This window comes from Carcharodon carcharias, chromosome 2 (assembly GCF_017639515.1).
Source record: "Carcharodon carcharias isolate sCarCar2 chromosome 2, sCarCar2.pri, whole genome shotgun sequence".
NCBI lineage: Eukaryota > Metazoa > Chordata > Chondrichthyes > Lamniformes > Lamnidae > Carcharodon > Carcharodon carcharias.
This window is the reverse complement of record NC_054468.1, coordinates 91743450-91763399: the sequence shown is the minus strand read 5'-3', so window position 1 is coordinate 91763399 and position 19950 is coordinate 91743450.

Sequence of the window (19950 nt, the reverse complement as noted above, 5' to 3'; positions counted from 1 at the left end):
GTTAACCACGGATGGTGGATCCTCCTCTTAGAATGTTTCTTTGTAAGAGGAATGTACTTATTCTGAATATTCTGAAATGTCCTCTTAAATGTCTGCCACTGCTTCTCTACTGATCTATCCTCTAGCCTAGTTTTCCAGTTCACTTCAGCTAGCTCAGCTTTCATCCCCACATAGTTGCCCTTATTTAAGTTTAAGACACTAGTTTTAGACCCACTCTTCTCCATTTCAAACTGGATGTAAAATTCAATCAAATTGTAGTCGCTGCTATCTAGGGGTGGCTTTACTCTGAGGTCATTAATTAATCAGACACACAATACCAAGTCTAATATAACCTGCTCTCTGGTTGGTTCCAGAACATGCTGCTCTAAGAAACTATCTCAAAAGCTTCTAAGAACTCCTCATCCACGTTACTACTGCCAAACTGATTTTTCCAGTTTATGTGTAGATAATGTGTAATAATCGCCCATGATTATTGCCAATCCTTTATAACAAGCATACAATATTTTCCCTTGAATGCTTTTCCCTACACTGTGGCTACTGTTAGAGGGCCTGTAGACCACTGCCACTAATGATTTTTTTCCCCTACTGTTCCTCATCTCCACCAAACCGATTCTACATCCTGATCTCCTGAAGCAAGGTCATCTCTAACTATCGCACCAATGCCCTCTTTGATTAACAGTGCTACCCCTCCACCTTTACCTAGCTTCCTATTCTTCATGAATGTCATGTATCCTTAATTTTAAAGACCCAACCTTTGTCGTTCTGCAGCCACGTCTTTGCTATTAGATCATATTTATTTCCTTCAATGTGGGCCATCAATTCATTAACTTTGTTATGAATGCTATGTGCATTCAGATAGAGAGCCTTCAGCTTTGTCTTTTTGTTACCTTTGTAACATCTAATCTTGACTGTTGATGCATTGTTAGGTTTTTTCTTTCTGTCCCTTCCTACCATTCTCTGACCCTCATATCTCATATTACTATTTTGTTCTCCTGTCTTGACTCTATACCTTGAATTGCTACCTCTACCCAAACTTGATCCCTCACCCCTCCTGTTTAGTTTAAAGCCCTCTCTACTTCCCGAGTTATGCGATTTGCGAGGACACTTGTTCCAGCATGGTTCTGGTGTAAACTGTCCCAAAGGCAGACCCCCCATTTTCCCCAGTACTGATGCCAGTGCCCACAAACCGGAACCCACTTCTCCCACACCAGTCTTTGAGCCATGCAGTCATCTCTCTAATCTTATTTGCCCTATGCCAATTTGCACGTGTCTCAGGTAATAATCCAGAGATTATTACCTTTGAGGTTCTGCTTCTTAATGTGGTACCTTTCTCCTCATACTGACTTTGCAGAGCCTCTTTCCTAGTTCTATCTATGTCATTGGTACTTATATGGACCATGACAACTGGATTTTCCCTCTCCCACTGTAAATTCCTCTCCAGCCCTGAGCAGATGCCCCAACCCTGGCAGGCAACAGAGCCATCTGGACTCTCGCTCTTTGCTGCAGAGAACAGTTTCGATCCCCCTCATTATATTATCCCCTACTAACATAACATTCCTTTTTGCTCCCCCTGCTTGAATGGTTTCCTGTACCAGTACCATGGCCAACCAGCTCATCCACCTTGCCGTCTTCACTTTCATCCACATGGGTTATGAGCACCTCAAACCTGTTTGACAATTGCAAACCCTGAGGCTCCTCCACTACTGTCTCTCAGTCCCATTACCTGCCTCACTGACAGTCACATCCTCCTGTTCCTCACTGCTGACCAAAACAGATGACCCTATTCTAAGAGGTGTGAGTGCCTTCTGGAACAAAGTATTTCTCCTGCTCCCTTATGTTGCACAGTGCCTGCATTTCGGCTTCCAGATCAATAATCCTGATCCAGAATTCTTCAAGCTGCTAACCCTTCCTGCAGACGTGTTTGTCATGGTTCGCCTTGGCGTCAAAAAGCTCCCACACCCCACAGCTGCAAAATAACACCTGTCCCGCCATTCCAAATTATGTTACTTAATTTACTTCAGTTACTTTCTTCCTATGTATGCTACAGTTTACTGTGTTTATTGAATGCCAGTACAACTGACAACTAAGGTTACATGCTTCTTAATTACAAGGCATGTCTTAACGCTCTTGTATCCATGTGTCTGCCCTCCTTGTGCTCTTTTATCCTGTGTCTCTGCCACTCTCCTCATGCTCTTTTATCCTGTGTCTCCCATCGCTCTCCTCGCACTCTTTTATCCTGTGAATCCGCCGCTCTCTTCGCACTCTTTTCAGTGCCACATAAAAGGTTACTGTACAGGATAATCACATATGGTGTTGGGAGTGACTTGTTAGCATGGATAGAGGCCTGGCTAACTAACTGTATAATTGTACCCTCTTGTGACCATTTGTCACCAGGAGATTCACCTGGATGTTGCCTGGGATGAAACATTTAAGTTATGAAAAGATGTTGGATAGACTTGGGTTGTTTTCATTGGAGCAGAGAAGACTGAGGGGTGACCTCATCGAGGTGTACAAGATTATGAGGGGCATGGACAGGGTGGATAGGGAGCAGCTGTTCCCCTTAGTTGAAGAGTCAGTCATGAGGGGACATAAGTTCAAGGTGAGGGGCAGGAGGTTTAAGGGGGATGTGAGGAAAAACCTTTTTACCCAGTGGGTGGTGACGGTCTGGAATGCGCTGCCTGGGAGAGTGCTGGAGATGGGTTGCTTTAAAAAGTACTTTGGCATCCTTTAAAAAGTACCTGGATGAGCACTTGGCACATCATAACATTCAAAGCTATTGGCCAAGTGCTGGTAAATGGGATAAGGTAGGTAGGTCAGGTGTTTCTCATGTGTCGGTGCAGACTCATTGGGCTGAAGGGCCTCTTCTGCACTGTGTGATTCTGTGATTCTGTATATGTATGTATATGAACAAAAACCGGAAAAAAACAGTTTAGTTGAGTACTGGAACTCCATGCAAAGATATCACAGCCTGGTGATGTAGATAGGATTATGGATTCTCTAGCTGAATAAATTTTGTTGGAGAAGCTTCCAGCAAATCAGCAGAGGAACAGTGAGTTTGTTTTTTGTTGAGAAACAGGCTTAGAGAAAAGACTGTTTGTACACATGGGTGGACTCCTTTGAAGATGGCTGCGTCAACAGTTATTAGTTGGGGGTCTGGGAGAGTACTGCTGGTGCTGAGAGATATTTTTCACTGCTAATAATTTCCTCAATTTTCCTGATAATCTGGCTGTATATCAGGCAGTGGGGGAAAGGAAAAGGGTGATCTTTTTGATGGAAGCAGGTCCAGCAGTGTATGGAACACTCAAGAATTTGCTCACTCCAGTAAATCTAAAATACACACCATTGTCGGGCATTTTGTATAAGCTTGAGCAGCACTACAGTCCCAGGCCATTGGAGATCACTGAAAGCTATTGGTTTGGAACAAGGAATCAGCTTCCCAGTGAGAATATTGGAGAGTTTATTGTGGCTTTGAAAATGCTGTCCCTTCATTATAAATTTGGAGAATTTCAAAAGAGAGCATTGCAGGACAGACTTGTGTGCCATTTAAAAAATGAACACATTCACAGTAAGATGCTGACATTGCCAAAATTAACTTCCAACATAGCTTGCCAAACAGCATTGTCCTTCTGCTTCTCTTTTAGTTGTCTCAGCATCGCAGACTAATATTTGTAATCTGCCAGCATTTATATGGGTAGCGCTAGCTAAACCAGGAGGCATGACCTGCTGAGGTGGCAGTCCTGATAATGAAAACTTTTAAGTAGAAATAATTTAAAGATGGGTTTGGAAGATTTCAAGGGATGGGGCTGTGACTGTTTCCTTTGACAGTTTGTTTCATTGTGGAATTGTCCTTGGGAAGAAAGAGTATTGATACAGTGTCTTGGAAACAAATGGTCTTTGTAGTTTGTGTGGATGGCTACCTCATGTTTTGTCATTGCTGGAGGGCACCAAGTACTTGTTTCTGTCAATTCCCACCAGCCCATTCCATATTTCATAGAACATAGTCAGTCTATTTTTCTTCCTCATTTCCTGTAGTGATTCCCATTCCAAATCTTTGATCAAGGATGTGACACTGGTGGAATTCATATTCTGATTCATGCAGAACCGTGAAGCATGCCTTTGGATCACTTCAATTTCATGCCATATAAGGATCCCACACACAGCTCACATACTCCAGGATTGGACGAAAAAATGTTTGGGAAGCCCTAACTCTGATTTTTTTGTCGCAATACCAAAGATTCCTCCTCAGAAATCTAAGAATCCTGTTTGCTTTGAATGCTATCTGCTGAATGTGGAATCCCTACTGAAGACTGTTCTTCAGATGAACCCCCCCATGTATGGTTGTGCATCTACTTGGTAGAGTATTTGATTACAGAACTTAAAGCTATCTGTTGGTGTACGCTTTTTGTTGGTGATGCACATGACATGGCAATTTTTTGGCATTGAATGCCACCTCTCATTGGTTCTGCCATTTTTGCAATTCCAGAAGATCATCATGCAGTGAATTGATATGATCATGGACATGGGCATAGACATGGCAGAACGTGACTTGAGAGAAGTCAGAGTTAACAACATCCAGTCACCTACTGAAGTAAGTAAGCTGCAGCTGAGTGAGAAGAAGGCCCCAATGACAGCAGTTAGGAGGAGCGGAGGTATGACAAAGTCCTGTTACAGGCGCTTAGGCCAACATTGGCACAGAATTGTTCATTTGTGAAGGCAGAGTGCTACAGCTACAAGAAGAAGGGTCTTCTTCCTAAGGCATGTCGAAAGAATATAAATGGAGAAAACACTGGCCGGAGGAAACAGCTGTCACTGCATTCGGCTGTCAAACAGCACCAGGTCAATGAGGGCTCGATTGAGACCCATACAACCCGAAGAACAGGGATGTCTGGTGGAAACTCGCAGGCCATCATAATCCAAGTAGTGTTGGATGAAGCTCCAGTAAACGTGGATGTTGACACGGGTGCATCAGCCAACGTGACTCCTGAATCACTGCCATGAAAAGTTGAGGCAACATCAACTGGAGAAATCACACATAGACTTATGAAATTATGGAGGACAGAAAATCCCCAGAATGGGAACTATGTTGGTTCCAGTCACATACAATGACTAAGTGAAATTTACAATTCAAGACCAGTTCATTGCAGTCTTGTTCAGTGGCCTGTGTTCTAGGGGAGAAAGGAGAGCAAGAGCTGAAAAGACTTGTGATGGAGAACAGTGTTGCTAAAGTAGAACAGAGTGATTGGGCTACTCCCATGGTGGTAGTACCAAAGTCAGATGGTAGTGGAGTATGTGGGGATTATAAAGTAACCATAAATCAGACACTGGAATGTAGTCCACTTGACATTTTACCAAATGTGGAGGATCAGTTCACAATGATGTCAGGAGGCCAGCTTTTTCAAAGTTAGATCTGCCAAATGCCTATCTAAGTTAGATGATGAGTTTAAGTCATATTTGACTGTTAGGACACACTTGGGTCTATTTCAGTTCCATGGGCCACCGTTTTGTGTCTCTTCAGCCCCTGGAACTTTCCAAGGGCTGATGAACCAAATTTTGCAAAGACTTCTGGGACTAGTGTGCAATTTGGATGACATAATTATTTCAGCTCCAACCAGGCAGACCCATGATGACAGCCTGAAAAAGGTGCTCCAACATTGTAAAAGCATAGAGTTCAGACAAAGGCACACAAATGTGAAATGTTTCAAAACTGTCACAGGGTGGACAAAAATGGATTACATCCTACCAAGAGTAACGTCCAAGCAATAAGAAATGCATCAAACCCTCAGAATCTCTCTGAGCTCAAATCTTTTTTGAGCTTAGTGAATTATTACAGTAAATTCATACCAAATTTGGCAACCTAATTGCATCCATTGAGTGAACTGAGGAAGTGTATTCCATGGAACTGGATAAGGGAATATGGCAAGGCATTCCAGTTGTGTAGAAGTAAATTTATTTTTATTTTTTTTATTTGTTCATGGGATGTGGGCTTTGCTGGCTGGGCCAGCATTTATTGCCCATCCCTAGTTGCCCTTGAGAAGGTGGTGGTGAGCTTCTTTCTTGAACTGCTGCAGTCCATGTGGTGTAGGTACACCCACAGTGCTGTTGGGAAGAGAATTCCAGGATTTTGACTCTGACACTGAGGGAACGGCGATATATTTCCAAGTCAGGATGGTGAGTGACTTGGAGGGAAACTTCAGTGTGGTGGTGTTCCCATATGACTGCTGTCCTTGTCCTTCTAGATGGTAGTGGTTGTGGGTTTGAAAGATGCTATCTAAGGAGCCTTGGTGAATTCCTGCAGTGTTTCTTGTAGATGGTACACACTGCTGCTACTGTGCGTCAGTGGTGGAGGGAGTGAATGTTTGTGGATGTGGTGCTGATCAAGCGGGCTGCTTTGTCTTGGATGGTGTCAAGCTTCTTGAGAGCTGTGGAAGCTGCACTCATCCAGGCAAGTGGGGAGTATTCCATCACACTCCTGACTTGCGCCTTGTAGATGGTAGACAGTCTTTTGGGAGTCAGTGAGTTACTCATCACACTATTCCTAGTCTCTGACCTGCTCTTGTAGCGATAGTATTTATATGGCTGGTCCAGTTCAGTTTCTGGTCAATGAAAACCCCCAGGATGTTGATAGTGGGGGATTCAGTGATGGTAATGCCATTGAATATCAAGGAGCGATGGTTGGATTCTCTCTTGTTGGAGATGGTCATTGCCTGATACTTGTGAGGAGCGAATGTTACTTGCCACTTGTCAGCCCAAGACTGGATATTGTCCAGGTCTTGCTGCATTTGGACATGGACTGCTTCAGTATTTGAGGAGTCACAAATGGTGCTGGACATTGTGCAATCATCAGCGAACATGCCCATTTCTGACCTTATGATGAAAGGAAGGTCATTGATGAAGCAGCTGAAGATGGTTAGACCAAGGAGGACTCTACCCTGAAAACTCCTACTGTGATGTTCTGGAGCTGAGATAACTGACCTCCAACAACCACAACCATTTTCCTTTGTGCTAGGTATGACTCCAAGCAGTGGAGAGTTTTCCCCCTGATTCCCATTGACTCCAGTTTTGCTAGGGCTCCTTGATGCCACACTTGGTCAAATGCTGCCTTGATGTCAAGGGCAGTCATTCTGACCTCACCTTTGGAGTTCAGCTCTTTTGTCCATGTTTGAACCAAAGTTATAATGAGGTCAGGAGTTGAGTGGCCCTGGTGGAACCCAAATTGGACATCAGTGAGAAGGTTATTGCTAAGTAAGTGCTGCTTGATAGCACTGTTGATGATCCCTTCCATTACTTTACTGATTATTGAGAGTAGACTGATGGGGCGGTAATTGCCCTGGTTGGATTTGTCCTGCTTTTTGTGTATAGAACATATCTGAGTAGTTTTCCACATAGTCAAGTAGATGCCAGTGTTGTAGCTGTACTGGAACAGCTTGGCTAGGGGCGCGGCACCTGGAGCACAAGTCTTCAGTACTATTGCTGGAATATTGTCGGGGCCCATAGCCTTTGCAGTATCCAGTGCCTTCAGCCTTTTCTTGATATCAGGTGGAGTGAATAGATTTGGCTGAAGACTGGCATCAGTAATGTTGGGGACCTCTGGAGGATGCCGAGATGGATCATCCACTCGGCACTTCTGGCTGAAGGTTGTCACGAATGCTTCAGCCTTATCTTTTACACTGATGTGCTGGGCTGCTCCATCATTGAGGATGGGGATATTTGTAGAGCTTCCTCCTCCAGTGAGTTGTTTAATTGTCCACCACCACTCACAACTGGATGTGGCAGGACTGCAGAACTTAGATCTGATCCGTTGGTTGTGGGATTGCTTAGCTCTGTCTATCACTTGCTGCTTATGCTGTTTGGCATGCAAGTAGTCCTGTGTTATAGCTTCACCAAGTTGACACCTCATTTTTAGGTATGCCTGGTTGATCCCCTGGCTTGATGATAATGGTAGAGTGGGGGATTTGCTGGGCCATGAAACTACAGAGTGTGTTCAAGTACAACGCGGCTGCTGACATCCAGTTTTGAGTTGCTAGATCTGTTTGAAATCTATCCCATTTAGCACACAACACGATGGAGGATATCCTCAATGTGTAGGTGGAACTTTGTCTCCACAAGGATTGTGCAGTGGTCACTCCTATCGATACTGTCACAGACAGATGTATCTGAGGCAGGCAGGTTGGTGAAGATGAGTATGTTTTTCCCTATTGTTGATTGCCTCACCACCAGCCGCAGACCCATTCTAGCAGCTATGTCCTTTGGGACTCAGCCAGCAGTGGTACTACCAAGCCACTCTTGGTGATAGACATTGATGTTCCCCATCCAGGATATATTCAGCACCCTTGCCATCATCAGTGCTTCCTCCAAGTGTTGTTCAACATGAAGGAACACTGATTCATCAGCTGAGGGAGGGTGGTAAATGGTGATCAGCAGGAGGTTTCCTTGCCCATGTTTGACCTGATGCCATGAGACTTCAGAGTCGATGTTGAGGACTCCTCTCAATTCAGAGTCGATGTTGAGGGGAACTCTCTCCCGACTGCATATCACTGTGCCGCCACCTGCCTGTCAGACACATGCGCAGGGATGGTGATGGCGGAGTCTGGGACATTATCTGTGAGTTATGATTCTGTGAGGATGACTACGTCAGGCTGTTTGCTTGACTAGCTTGTGAGACAGCTCTCCCAATTTTGGCCCCAGATGTTAGTAAGGGGGACTTTGCAGGGTCGACAGGGCTGCAATTGCCATTGTTGTTTCCAGTGCGTAGGTTTCATTGCAGTTTCGATACAACTGAGTGGCTTGCTAGGCCACTTCAGAGAGTCAACCATATTGCTGTGTGCCTGGAGTCACATGTATGCTAGACCAGGTGAGGACAACAGATTACTTCTGGTGTAATGATGTCAGGAGCTGGACATTAGTGAACAAGATGGATTTTTACAGCAATTGACAATGGCTTCATGGTCATCATTAGACTTTTTAAATTCCAGATTTTATCAAATTCCACCATCTGCCATAGTGGGATTCGAACCCATGTCCTTGGAGCATTACCCTGGGTCTCTGGGTTACTAGTCCAGCAATAATACCACTACACCATTGCTTCCCCTTGATGGGTGGTACAATGCTGGTACATTATGCTGTGTCCAAAAAGATTAACCTAGCATGTGATGCCTCTCTATATGGAATAGATGCTGTGATCTCTCATGTGTGGGATCATGATGAGGAGAGACCGACTGCATTTACCTCAGGCACCCTCAGCACCAGTGAGTGTAATTATGCTCAAATAGAACATGAAGTGGAGGGGGCCTTGTGGTTCAGTGGGTAGTGCCCCTGCCCCTGAGCCACAAACTCTGGGTTCAAGTCCCCCTCCAGGACTTGAAGGTCAAGGAAGGTATGTTCATAATGTGGTCAAACAGTTTGAATATCAACTTGTAAATCCTTCCAAGACATGCCAATGTCAGGAGTGGGAGAGATTCCTGGTCAGCCATGTGATGGAAAGAATGTTGCAGCATTGTGATCTGCAAAACTTGCTGTATCTTGCCAAACTTAGCTATGGACCAACACAGAAGTCCATGGTTGCCTATGCCTTCTCAGGGCATGGTACCTGAAGAGAGAGAGAGAAAGTATGACACATTTGATCTTTGGAGTAAGGAGATTTCATAAATACTTGTATGGTTGTAGTTTCACCATCAAAACTGATCATAAGCCACTGATGGCTCTCTTGAATCCAAAGCCTCCAGTGCCCGCTTTAGATTCCACCCGAATGCAGAGGTGGGCTTTGATTTTGTCTGTTTATCTGTACAACATTAAGTACAGATGATCAGAAGATCATTGTAATGCTGTGCAATACCTAAATTACCACCCCCCATCGGAGATAGAGCCTAACGGGGAAAATGTATTTTTCTTTTCACATGTAAATGAGTGGCCAGTCACACCTGATGACATTGGTAGAATAACTCGCAGGGACCTTGTATTGGCAAAGAATGTACGACTATATCACAAATAGGTGGTCCACAGAGATACTGGATTTAGAAATGAGGCCATTTTTATATGAGTAAGAATAAGTTATGTGGACAGCCAGGGTCGTAATTCCTGAAAGATGCAGATCACAGTTGCTATATGTGACCTTCATTATCAACACTAAGGGATGAGCTTGGCAAAGAGTCTAGTGAGAAGCTATCTTTTTTGGCGAGGATTAGATAAGAACATAGAAGGCACAGTGATACTGTGTGGAGTATGTCAAGTTGTCAAAAAGAGGCCACAATTGATACCTTTGTAACCATGGAAATGGCCACCGAGAGTGTGCAGATAGATTTGGCATAATTTGAAGGGCAGCAGCTGTTCATTGTGATGGACAGCCATTTGAAGTGGGTTGATGGCTTTCCAAAAAATTGAAAAACAACTCACTAAACCCTACCTATTTTGTGTCGCTTGTTCACTACTTATGGGTTCCTGGAGGAAATTGTGCCCAACAACGGACCTCAGTTTTGTTCAGAAGAATTTGTAAAATTCATGAGAATGAATGGAGTAAAACACTAGAGTTCCACCCTATAATTCTGCTTCGAATGGAGCAGCAGAGTGCATAGTACAAATTGTTAAGCATGCTCTTGTTACACAAATGCTAGATATAAACTGGAAGAAACGTCAGTTGGCATTAAATCACAAACTGGCGATTTTTTTTGTTTATTTGTTGTAACACATCTCACACTGCTATTGGTGGAATGCCAACTGGATTGTCTCTTAGATGATAGCCTAGAACAAGGTTTTCATTGCTAAAGCCACATTTAGCACAGTCAGCAAAAGAGAAACAACCCAGGCAGAAAGTCAGTCATGATTGAGTTAGAGTGAGAGAAAGAAGTCTGAGGTTGAGTCAGAAGGTTAAGATGAAAGAACATCATCATAAGTTGCTGCAGTGGCTACCAGGAAGAGTTATGATAATATGTGGTCCTCATACATATTTGGTCAAGATGTTTGGTAGTGGAACAATAGAATCTTAGAAAAAATATGGTACAGAAAGAGGCCATTCAGCCCATTGTGTCTGTGCTGGAACGGTTAGGTTTGTACACTTAGATCATTGCTTTTGTTTAAAGGTTAATCAAGAAGAAGTAGGTTGGGAAGGATCAAATGCGTTTAATGAATTGGATAATTGGGATATGAATGGTTACCAATAGTTACTCCAACACAATTTTTGTACCTGAATCTAATTCAGATCCAAGTCAGAGTCATACAGGCATGTCTGATCAAGTGGAAATTTCAAACTGAAGGTCAAGGGCAAAATCAGTCTTTGCTGGAGAAAGCTTCTCCTCAGATTCAGGCCCAGGTTGGTCAAGGTTTATCCCAAGTTCTGAAAGTTTGGGTCAAGAATGGAGATGTCCTCTTAGGAATAGGAAACCAGTGGTTAAGCTGGATTTGTAAATAATGAAAAACAAATAAATGAAAAAAGTTGCATGGAATTTTGAACATTGTGTAACTTTATTATTAAGGAGGCAGGAGTGTAATAGCACCCTCTTGTGACCATTTGTCTATATATGTATAAAGATCAGAACTTGAATAAACCAGTTTAGTTGGGCACTTAAACTCCATGTGCATGCACCAGTCTCTTTTTGTCCTACAAAGATATCACAAACTGGAAATGGACAGTTGGCATAAACTAATCATTTTTGGGTTGGCAAACTGCAACTATTGGAGTGCCACAGGAATCAGTGCTAGGGCCTCAAATATTTATGATCAATATTAATGACTTGGATGAGGGGACTGACTCTATTATAGCCACATTTTCTGATGATGCAAAGATAGGTAGAACAGCAAGCTGACAGGAGGTTACAAAGACTCTGCTAGGGGATATAGATAGGTTAAGTGAGTGGGTAAAAACTTGGCAGATGGTGTATAATGTGGGAAAATGTGAGGTTGTCAACTTTGGCAGGGAGAATAGAAAAGCCGCATATTATTTAAATGGAGAAAGACTGCAGAATGCTGGGGTACAGAGGGATCTGACTGTCCTTATACCCGACTCAAAAAAAGCCAGTATGCAGGTACAGCAGGTAATTAAGAAGGCAAATAGAATGTTGGTCTTTATGCAGGAGGGATAGAGTATAATAGTAGGAGTGTCTTGCTATAACTGTACTGGGTACAGAGTGCTATGTGCAGTTTTGGTCACTTTACTTAAGGAGGGACACACCTGTATTGGAGGCAGTTCAGAGATTCACTTGGTTGATTCCTGGGATGGAGGGATTGTGTTATGAGGAAACACTGAGCAGATTGGGCATATACTCATTGGAGTTTGGAAGAATGAGAATTGATCTTATTGAAACATAAAATTCTGAGGGGGATTGATAGGGTAGAGGCTGAGAGGATGTTTCTTCTTGTGGGGGAATCTAGAACTAGAGGGAACAGTTAAAAAATAAAGGGCCCCCCCATTTAAGATGGAAATGAGAAGGAATTTCTTCTCTCCGAGGGTAGTTAATCTATGGAATCCTTTACCCCAGACAACAATGGAGGCTGGATCATTGAGTATATTCAAGGCTGACTTAGACAAATTTTTGATTGACAAGGGAGGTCAAAGGTTATGGGGGCAGGCAAGAAAGGTCGCAATCAAATCAGCCATGCTTTTATTGACTGGTGGACCAGGCTTGATGGGCTGAATAGCCTACTCCTGCTCCTATTTCTCTTATGAGAGCACCAGTGGTGAAGGGGAGGGTGGGGAGTGGGGGCGGTCACACAGAGCCTGGCCCTGGCCTCACTGGGCACACCTCCCCTTTCAGTACGGGCTTTTGTGTGATGAGCAAGGGCAAGAGCTCTTGGCGATTTTCCCTTTCCTCATGCAGGAGTGCTTAGTGAATTGTGGAGTCCCCTGCTAGTGGCCTGGCTAACTTCATACAGACTGCGGATTGAACATGGAACAGTGTGCATTGGGATTCAATCATTAAATGCGATAATCGTTCTTTTATTCCCTCAGTCAAACACAAAGATAATCGGGTCACACAATAGAAAGCATAAAGTCTGACGCTAATTAAAAAATCCGTGCTACAGCCGATAGAAGCATGCCAGCAGAGTGATGCAGTCTCAGCTGGCATCACCTTGCTGGTATCTCCGCTGCCTGGCAATGTCAGCAGCAGCTGGAATAGAGACATACAGGGAGGCTGAATCCATGAACAGGTGCGGCGCTGACAGTAGGAGCCTGGCATTGTAGCTGATGCCCAAGCAGCCAAGCCCTCGTTCCAGCATGTGCTTGGGAGTGCCCGACTCACTCTCATGCCAGCTTGGCACCACAACCCTAGAGACGGATATGGGTGGGGAGGCGGCTACAAACGACGCCGGTTTGCGCGGATTTTGTCCTGCATGTGCTGTTGGGGACAGGCTGCCAGTACTCTTTCAGAGAGTGCCCTGAGAATTAGTTGGATCAGTCCTTTTTATGTGGAGTGGTGCAACATTCTGACATCTCCATCTGAGAAGCCATCCTGCAAATAGAGAAATATGATTCATGAATGTTAACGTTACAGTGCCCAATCAACCAAACACAATTTCTCTGTTCCACCTCTGAATGGTTGTGCCGTTATGCGACAGTCGAATTGCGTGAGTGCTTGACTGCCTGATTGCCTTAGGGGCCATCCATCTGGTGTGAGCCCAAACTATTAAACTAGCAGGTACATTGAAGCAGGTCCTACTCCAGTCCTCACCAGACATATTGAGGCACATATACTTCCTTCAGATGTGATGCAAGCCCAGACTATTCAACTAACAGGAGCATCACAGACCTCGTCGGACATCAAAGACCTGTGTTTTCTAGAGGTGTGGCTGATTGCTGATCAGAAGCAGTCACTGATATTGATCTCCCAGGAATTTTGTGACTGAACGTAGTAACCTAATGCTGAGATCAGCTAAGTTAGAATGGGCCAGACACTGAAACTGGTGGCCTTCTGGTGTGTATAGTAACTCACTCAGCCTCGCCCTTCAACAGTGGTTAGTGTTGCTGGAGCCGCACCTTTGTAGCCCCTACATCATCACATCTTTGACATCCCATCCTGTAGGGGCAGCTGGAGCCTGAAGTCCTCTAGTTGGCCTTGCTGTTAACAAATTGCCTCATTGAAAGATGAAACCCAGCCTTCGCCACAATATGTGACACACACCTCATTCGGGTTTGGTGAGCTACTCTCTGCTATTTACTACATCAGAAACGTAGTCGTACTTCGTAAAGTTCTGTGGTGTCCTGGTTAAAGTTTCTGGTTCCTAAAGGTCAAAACACTTTTAGACTCAGAATGCCGGTGCTCTATTGAGCATATTTCTTGTAGCTCTCTATTTGGCTGGTGGACTGATACATTGATGCTTGGCACTTGACTGCAGTGTAACAGCAAAGGTGGCATCCTGGATGTACAACCCCACTCTTTACAAAGAATATAACAACATATTATCCCCCCTTCTTTAAAAAAATCCAATGCCGCTATTACTGTTCCAATAATTCAATTTTTTTTAATACTATCTAGACTAACAAATGATTTTTATAATTAAGCTGAATCTGTTTTCTCTTCTCAAAATATTATTCATGGTATCATTTAGGCAGTAAAAAGCCTTCTTCTGAGCTAAAGCAATACCCAACTCCTCAAGCTTGGCGCCACGATTCTGCAGAATATGTTTGTCTTCTAACCACTCTTTACACCCGCCTTCCACCCGTTTTCCAGCTTCCTCCTTTGTCTGATCTGCTTGGCGACTTGGGTTTCTGTATTTCTCCTTTTACACTCCCCAGCATCCCTCACAGTTTGTTATTGGTCTCCAGTAAGTCATTCTCTAACTGTGATTGTTTAGCTGCGTCTGCAGTTCACTAATTTGCTGCCTGAATTCAGCACTGTCATTCTTTTCTCAGCAGTCATGTACTGAGTAATAATGTATGAGTCTACCAGCCACATGGAAAGTGGAAAGAAATACTCTTGATGAAGCTCCAGCATTTTGAGTCTAAAGTACAATTATTTTTAACTTAAGGGAACCAGAAGACATAACGAGTGGGCTGATGTTATCTGTGCACCGTTATCGAGTTTCAGCTTCAGATTTATGGCAGTGGGATTATTTCTCACCCTGTCCCTGAGCTGAATGGTGGTGTGAATTTATTGTCTCTGGGAACTGTCACATTCAGCCAGTTCATGCAGTTAAATGGTTCCTACGCCAATTTGTTCTCAAACTCATTGTCATCTTCCAGGGTATGGACGCTTTGGTTTCTTTTCCTTCTCATTCACCTGTTGTTCAATCCCTGATAACTTGTTTACCATCTTCTTTGTTTGCCCGGCACATCTTTTCCCAGTGATTGGATTTTCCAGAAGCTTCATTTCAAACATCTCCTTCTGTGTGTGAACTCATACAGCCGTCCACTGCTCCTGCACATCATTCGCTCTGTCTGGTGTGCATTCCTTTGCCACCATTTCACTGCATCAACCCTGCTGCCATCAAAACCTTGATTTAACTGAAAGCTAGGCATCTGGGTAATCAGCATTCTCATCTGTCTATTCACGTCTTCATACACTATGGCAGTGTCTACATCCTGCGGTATTGTGAGCTTGCCCTTTCCAATCAAATCTTTCTGTGCCGAACCCCAAATGTGCTGATCTACCAGTTTTTCATCTGTTTCCTTGAATTTATGTTTGCTGGCTGCATTTTTCAATCTTATTAAAAAAATTCTCACCTGGTTCCTGCTTCAGATTTGAAATTCATACCAGTGGATCCAGTGATTTGACTTTGACCGGAGATGTGTGCTGAATTTTTCAAAAATCTTTTGTGTTGTCCTCGTTCAACTCCCGGATATTAAACACATTTAACCTGGGGAAAAGGACAGTAAAATTCGGAAATGAAAGGTACCAGTAAAATTTGTCCAAGGTGGTTTTGTATACCTTAAAATGGAACTGGTGCTGGTATTACTGATTTTTACTGGGATTTGAAAATTTTGAACTGTTTTTTCCTTGTGACTGACCCTTTCCTCTTTGCTAGTGCCTTCTTTAGAAAGCTATTGAATGTCAGCCTGCATTTTTATTTAAACTTCTCAAATGCCTCCATGACATCATCAGCTTCCTAATTCATTGTGGACTATAGCTGTGCATTTATTGCTGTGGAGGTGGCCATTTTGTTTTCGCACAATTCGCCCAGTTTTTCTCTCTCTTTCTCTCTGGCACTAAATTGGGTTGATTTTCAACCTAATTCAGCGTTAAATTTGTTTAAAATGTTCGGGTTTTTGCTCATTGACACCTGCTGCCACCATGTTATGTTTTCTGGTTCCCAAATATTCAAAATAATCACGCTTTTAGACTCAAAATGCTGGAGCTTTATCAAGTGTGTTTCTTGCAGTTCTCTGTGTGGCTGGTGGACTGATAATTGTTGCTTGGTGTCTAACTGCAGTGGAGCAGTAAATGTGGCACCCCAGGTGCACGTAAAAAAAAGCTCCTACCTCTTTATAAATAACATAATATAACAGTCATCATTAAACCCTTGTCCATTATTTCCTTCTTTGTCTGGGTCCCTGTGATGCCTCGGACACTTGCTTATAGTTCCAAAGGCACTGCCTGTCAGCATCTTGCCCAAGCCACTGTTCTACACATGTAACTTCCTTCCCCTGACATATTGAGGACCGGCAGGCTATTCAACTGCAATAGGCATTACAGTCATGTCCAATTCAGTGTCCTTGCACCCAGTAGGATTGGGGGCTGCCACAATGCAACCAGGAGCAAGTTCTTGCTTAACCTAACCTGCAAGGGATTGATGCCAATTTCCATGCTGCAGCTGAAGTCAGAGAACTGAGACTCTGGAATAGGTGGCCATATTCCATTGACATCAATGAATGTTAAATCACAGGCAACGCAACAGCAATTTTTGAATAAACTGCTCACTGATTGCAATGCAGCACTGGAGATGCTGGCTGGGGGTGTGTGTCGGGGGATGGGGCATTTGGAGTAGTGGGGGGGGTGGTGAGGTGTGGGTTGGTAGTGTGGTAGGAGATGTGGGGATTTGGACACAATTCTAAACCCCAGAGTAAGGAAGTTCTTGATGAGGAATAACCATATTGGCGAAAAGGACAATCACTAATTTAGAATGCAAACTGACAATGGTTATTGAATCATAAAGATTGGTATTTAATATTTCATTAGTCAAGGCTCGGCATGATACGCAGGTTCAACGCTTGTCAGTCTGTCTTTCTCATTGATCCCAGGACTTCTGGGGTTTTCTCTTCTTGGTTCCCTGAACCTGGACTCTTGGCTTACGATGTCCTTCTAGAGTTCAGCATAACCAAATTAACTGTAACATACATAACAATCCCTTCGCAGCTTTAAGACTTCAACTCTAATGGGTCCTTTACTAACTTTACTAACTTCCCAGTCTACCTTAACTGCTGAAGTTTCCAGTCCACCTTAATTGCTGAAACCACACACTTCACGGCTGCCTGCTGATTGGTTTCCCTCTCTCTCTCTCTCTCTCTCCCCTAAGGCAACTATTTGGTACTCCTGTCCATACTGGGTCCACTGATTTTTAATAGTTGCTTGGTAGTACAGAACTTGAGTATTGCTGAAAAAAGGATCCTGTGGGATGGTTCCCTGAGCAGACTGACAAAGTCATTTGGTAGAATGCCTCATCACCAGAACTTTCCAACAAACACCAAGATGTAGCTTGGCTGGTGGTGAGAAAGGCCCTCCCTGTAAGATCCTGCCTACACAACAGGAGTCTCACCCCCTCTGCATGTTGCCGTCGAGGTGGCTGTGGTGTGGAAGAGACCGTCGTTCATCTCCTTGTAGATTGTGTCTTTGCGAAGAAGGTCTGGAGAGAAATGCAGTGGTTTCTGTCGAGGTTCATCCCGAACAGTTCTGTGACAGAGGACTCTGTGCTCTACGGGCTGTTCCCAGGGACACACACCGAGACAAACATCAACTGCAGCTGGAGGATCATCAACTTGGTGAAAGATGCTCTTTGGTCTGCCCGAAACTTGTTGGTTTTCCAGCGCAAAGAGTTGTCCTCGACCGAGTGTTGCAGACTGGCACATTCCAAGGTCCAGGACTACGTGCTGAGGGACACAGTTAAGCTTGGGGCAGCCGCCGCAAAGGCGCAATGGGGAAGGGTCGCTGCCTAAGACCTTTCTGCCACAGTGCACTGGGGGGCTGGGAACTGTAAAGAGCCCCTCAGTCTGTACAGATTAAAATGAATGTCTGCCAATGATTGAAATATTCATTGTTTGTTCTGATACACCTTGTGATTCATGTTGTAAAAGTTGAACCTGATTGTATTTTTGTAATGGTGATTTGAAATGGTTCGAAATGTTTTTGAAGATTTATGAATAAAGTATATTTTTGCAAAAAAAAATTATTGCTGAAAAAAGCAACATGCTGTTGAAACGTTTTGGGTGGAATTGACCCAGATTTGCAGTAGCGGGCGGGTAAAACAATGTGTTACCCACTGGATGCGATGGCGGATTTTTATGCCGTATCATCCCACCCACTGCATTACTAATGCATTCCCGGGAAACATGCCTTTTCCATGGCAGGGTGGCTCTCATTTGCCCACCATGCCATCACCTTGCTGCCTCATTACGCTGAACGCCATATTTAAAGTCCAGCCGTGCGCACACCCCTCAGGGCTTCCAGCCCATAACTGCTGCAGGGAAGATGTCCACAAAAGGCAAGAAGACTGCAGCCCCCAGGTTCGGTGATGTGTCACCGAATGCCGTAGAGGCCTGCCATGATGTCCTCTATCTCTGCTCTGGCCGCAGGATGGGCCGCGGTGTGACCAACCAGGCCTGGGAGGCGGTGGCAGTGGTGGTCAGTGGCAACGCCCTTCAAAAGATGACAGCCACCCTGTGCTGCAAGAAGATGAATGATCTCCTCCATTCCATCAGGGTAAGTCACTCTTCTCATCACTCTCAACTCACACACTCACAAACCCATCACACACCCACAGGGCCCTCACTCACTGCCAGTTCAAGGGACATCACCATTCACTCCCTCACATACATCTTCATTATCCTCATCCCGTCTATGGAACCACTCACCACCCACACATGCCAGGCATACTTATCACCTAGGTTGGCAGGTGTCCTGCTTACACTCTCTCCATCTCTATTATTGCAGGACAAACTGGCTCACAATAAGGGGGCGAGGTCATAGACCAGTGGAGCAATGCCTGAAATCATGGTCCTCATGGACTTTGAAAATAGAGCCATTCTGCTGGCCGGAGATGACCAGGACCGGTCCTGTGCTGACAGTGAGGTCAGCACTGCTGTACCAAGTGAGGGTCCAGCAGTGCAACATCCATCGGATAACCATGCTCTGAGTGATGTGCCCTCTTTCACAGGCCACTGCCATGCACTAATTATCATCTCTTGCTTTCACAGGTACACCTGCCAAACAGCCAACAGAGTCCATGACCCAGGGCCTCCAATCAAGTCTGAAGAAACCTCTGAAGAGGAATCTGAAGGCACCCTCCCTGAAGTCTCATCACAGCGCTCACCCACACCCTCCACCAGCACAGAGACATATAACTCGGTGGGACATAGCTTTAGAGTAGCCTCGGGATCACAATCTGCTGAGCATATTGCACTGTCTGATCCACAGGAGGTGGAGACAGGAACTTCCCAGGTCCCCGGCACTTGTAGGACTGCTGGAGGCCAGAACGTTGCTGAGACTGAGTCAGATTATGAGCCTCTGGACTTGGTCATGTCACAGTTGCTGCAGCTGCAAAGGCAAGCTCGGGAACATCAGGAAGGGATGTCCACTGCACTCCTCAGATTGCAAGGCACGATGGAGGAGTCTGTCCGTCTTCAGGCTGAGGTGATAGCGCTGACATTGCAATGCACCCAGGTTGACACTAGAAGGATGGGGGCCATCATGGAGACATTGGTCCGGGATGTCGTTCCTGCACTGCTGCATAGGCTTAACTCCATCGCTGATGTCATAGCTGGCTTCCAACAGGTGTGTGCGAGAGGGGCACAGGACTGCTTGATCTCACTCC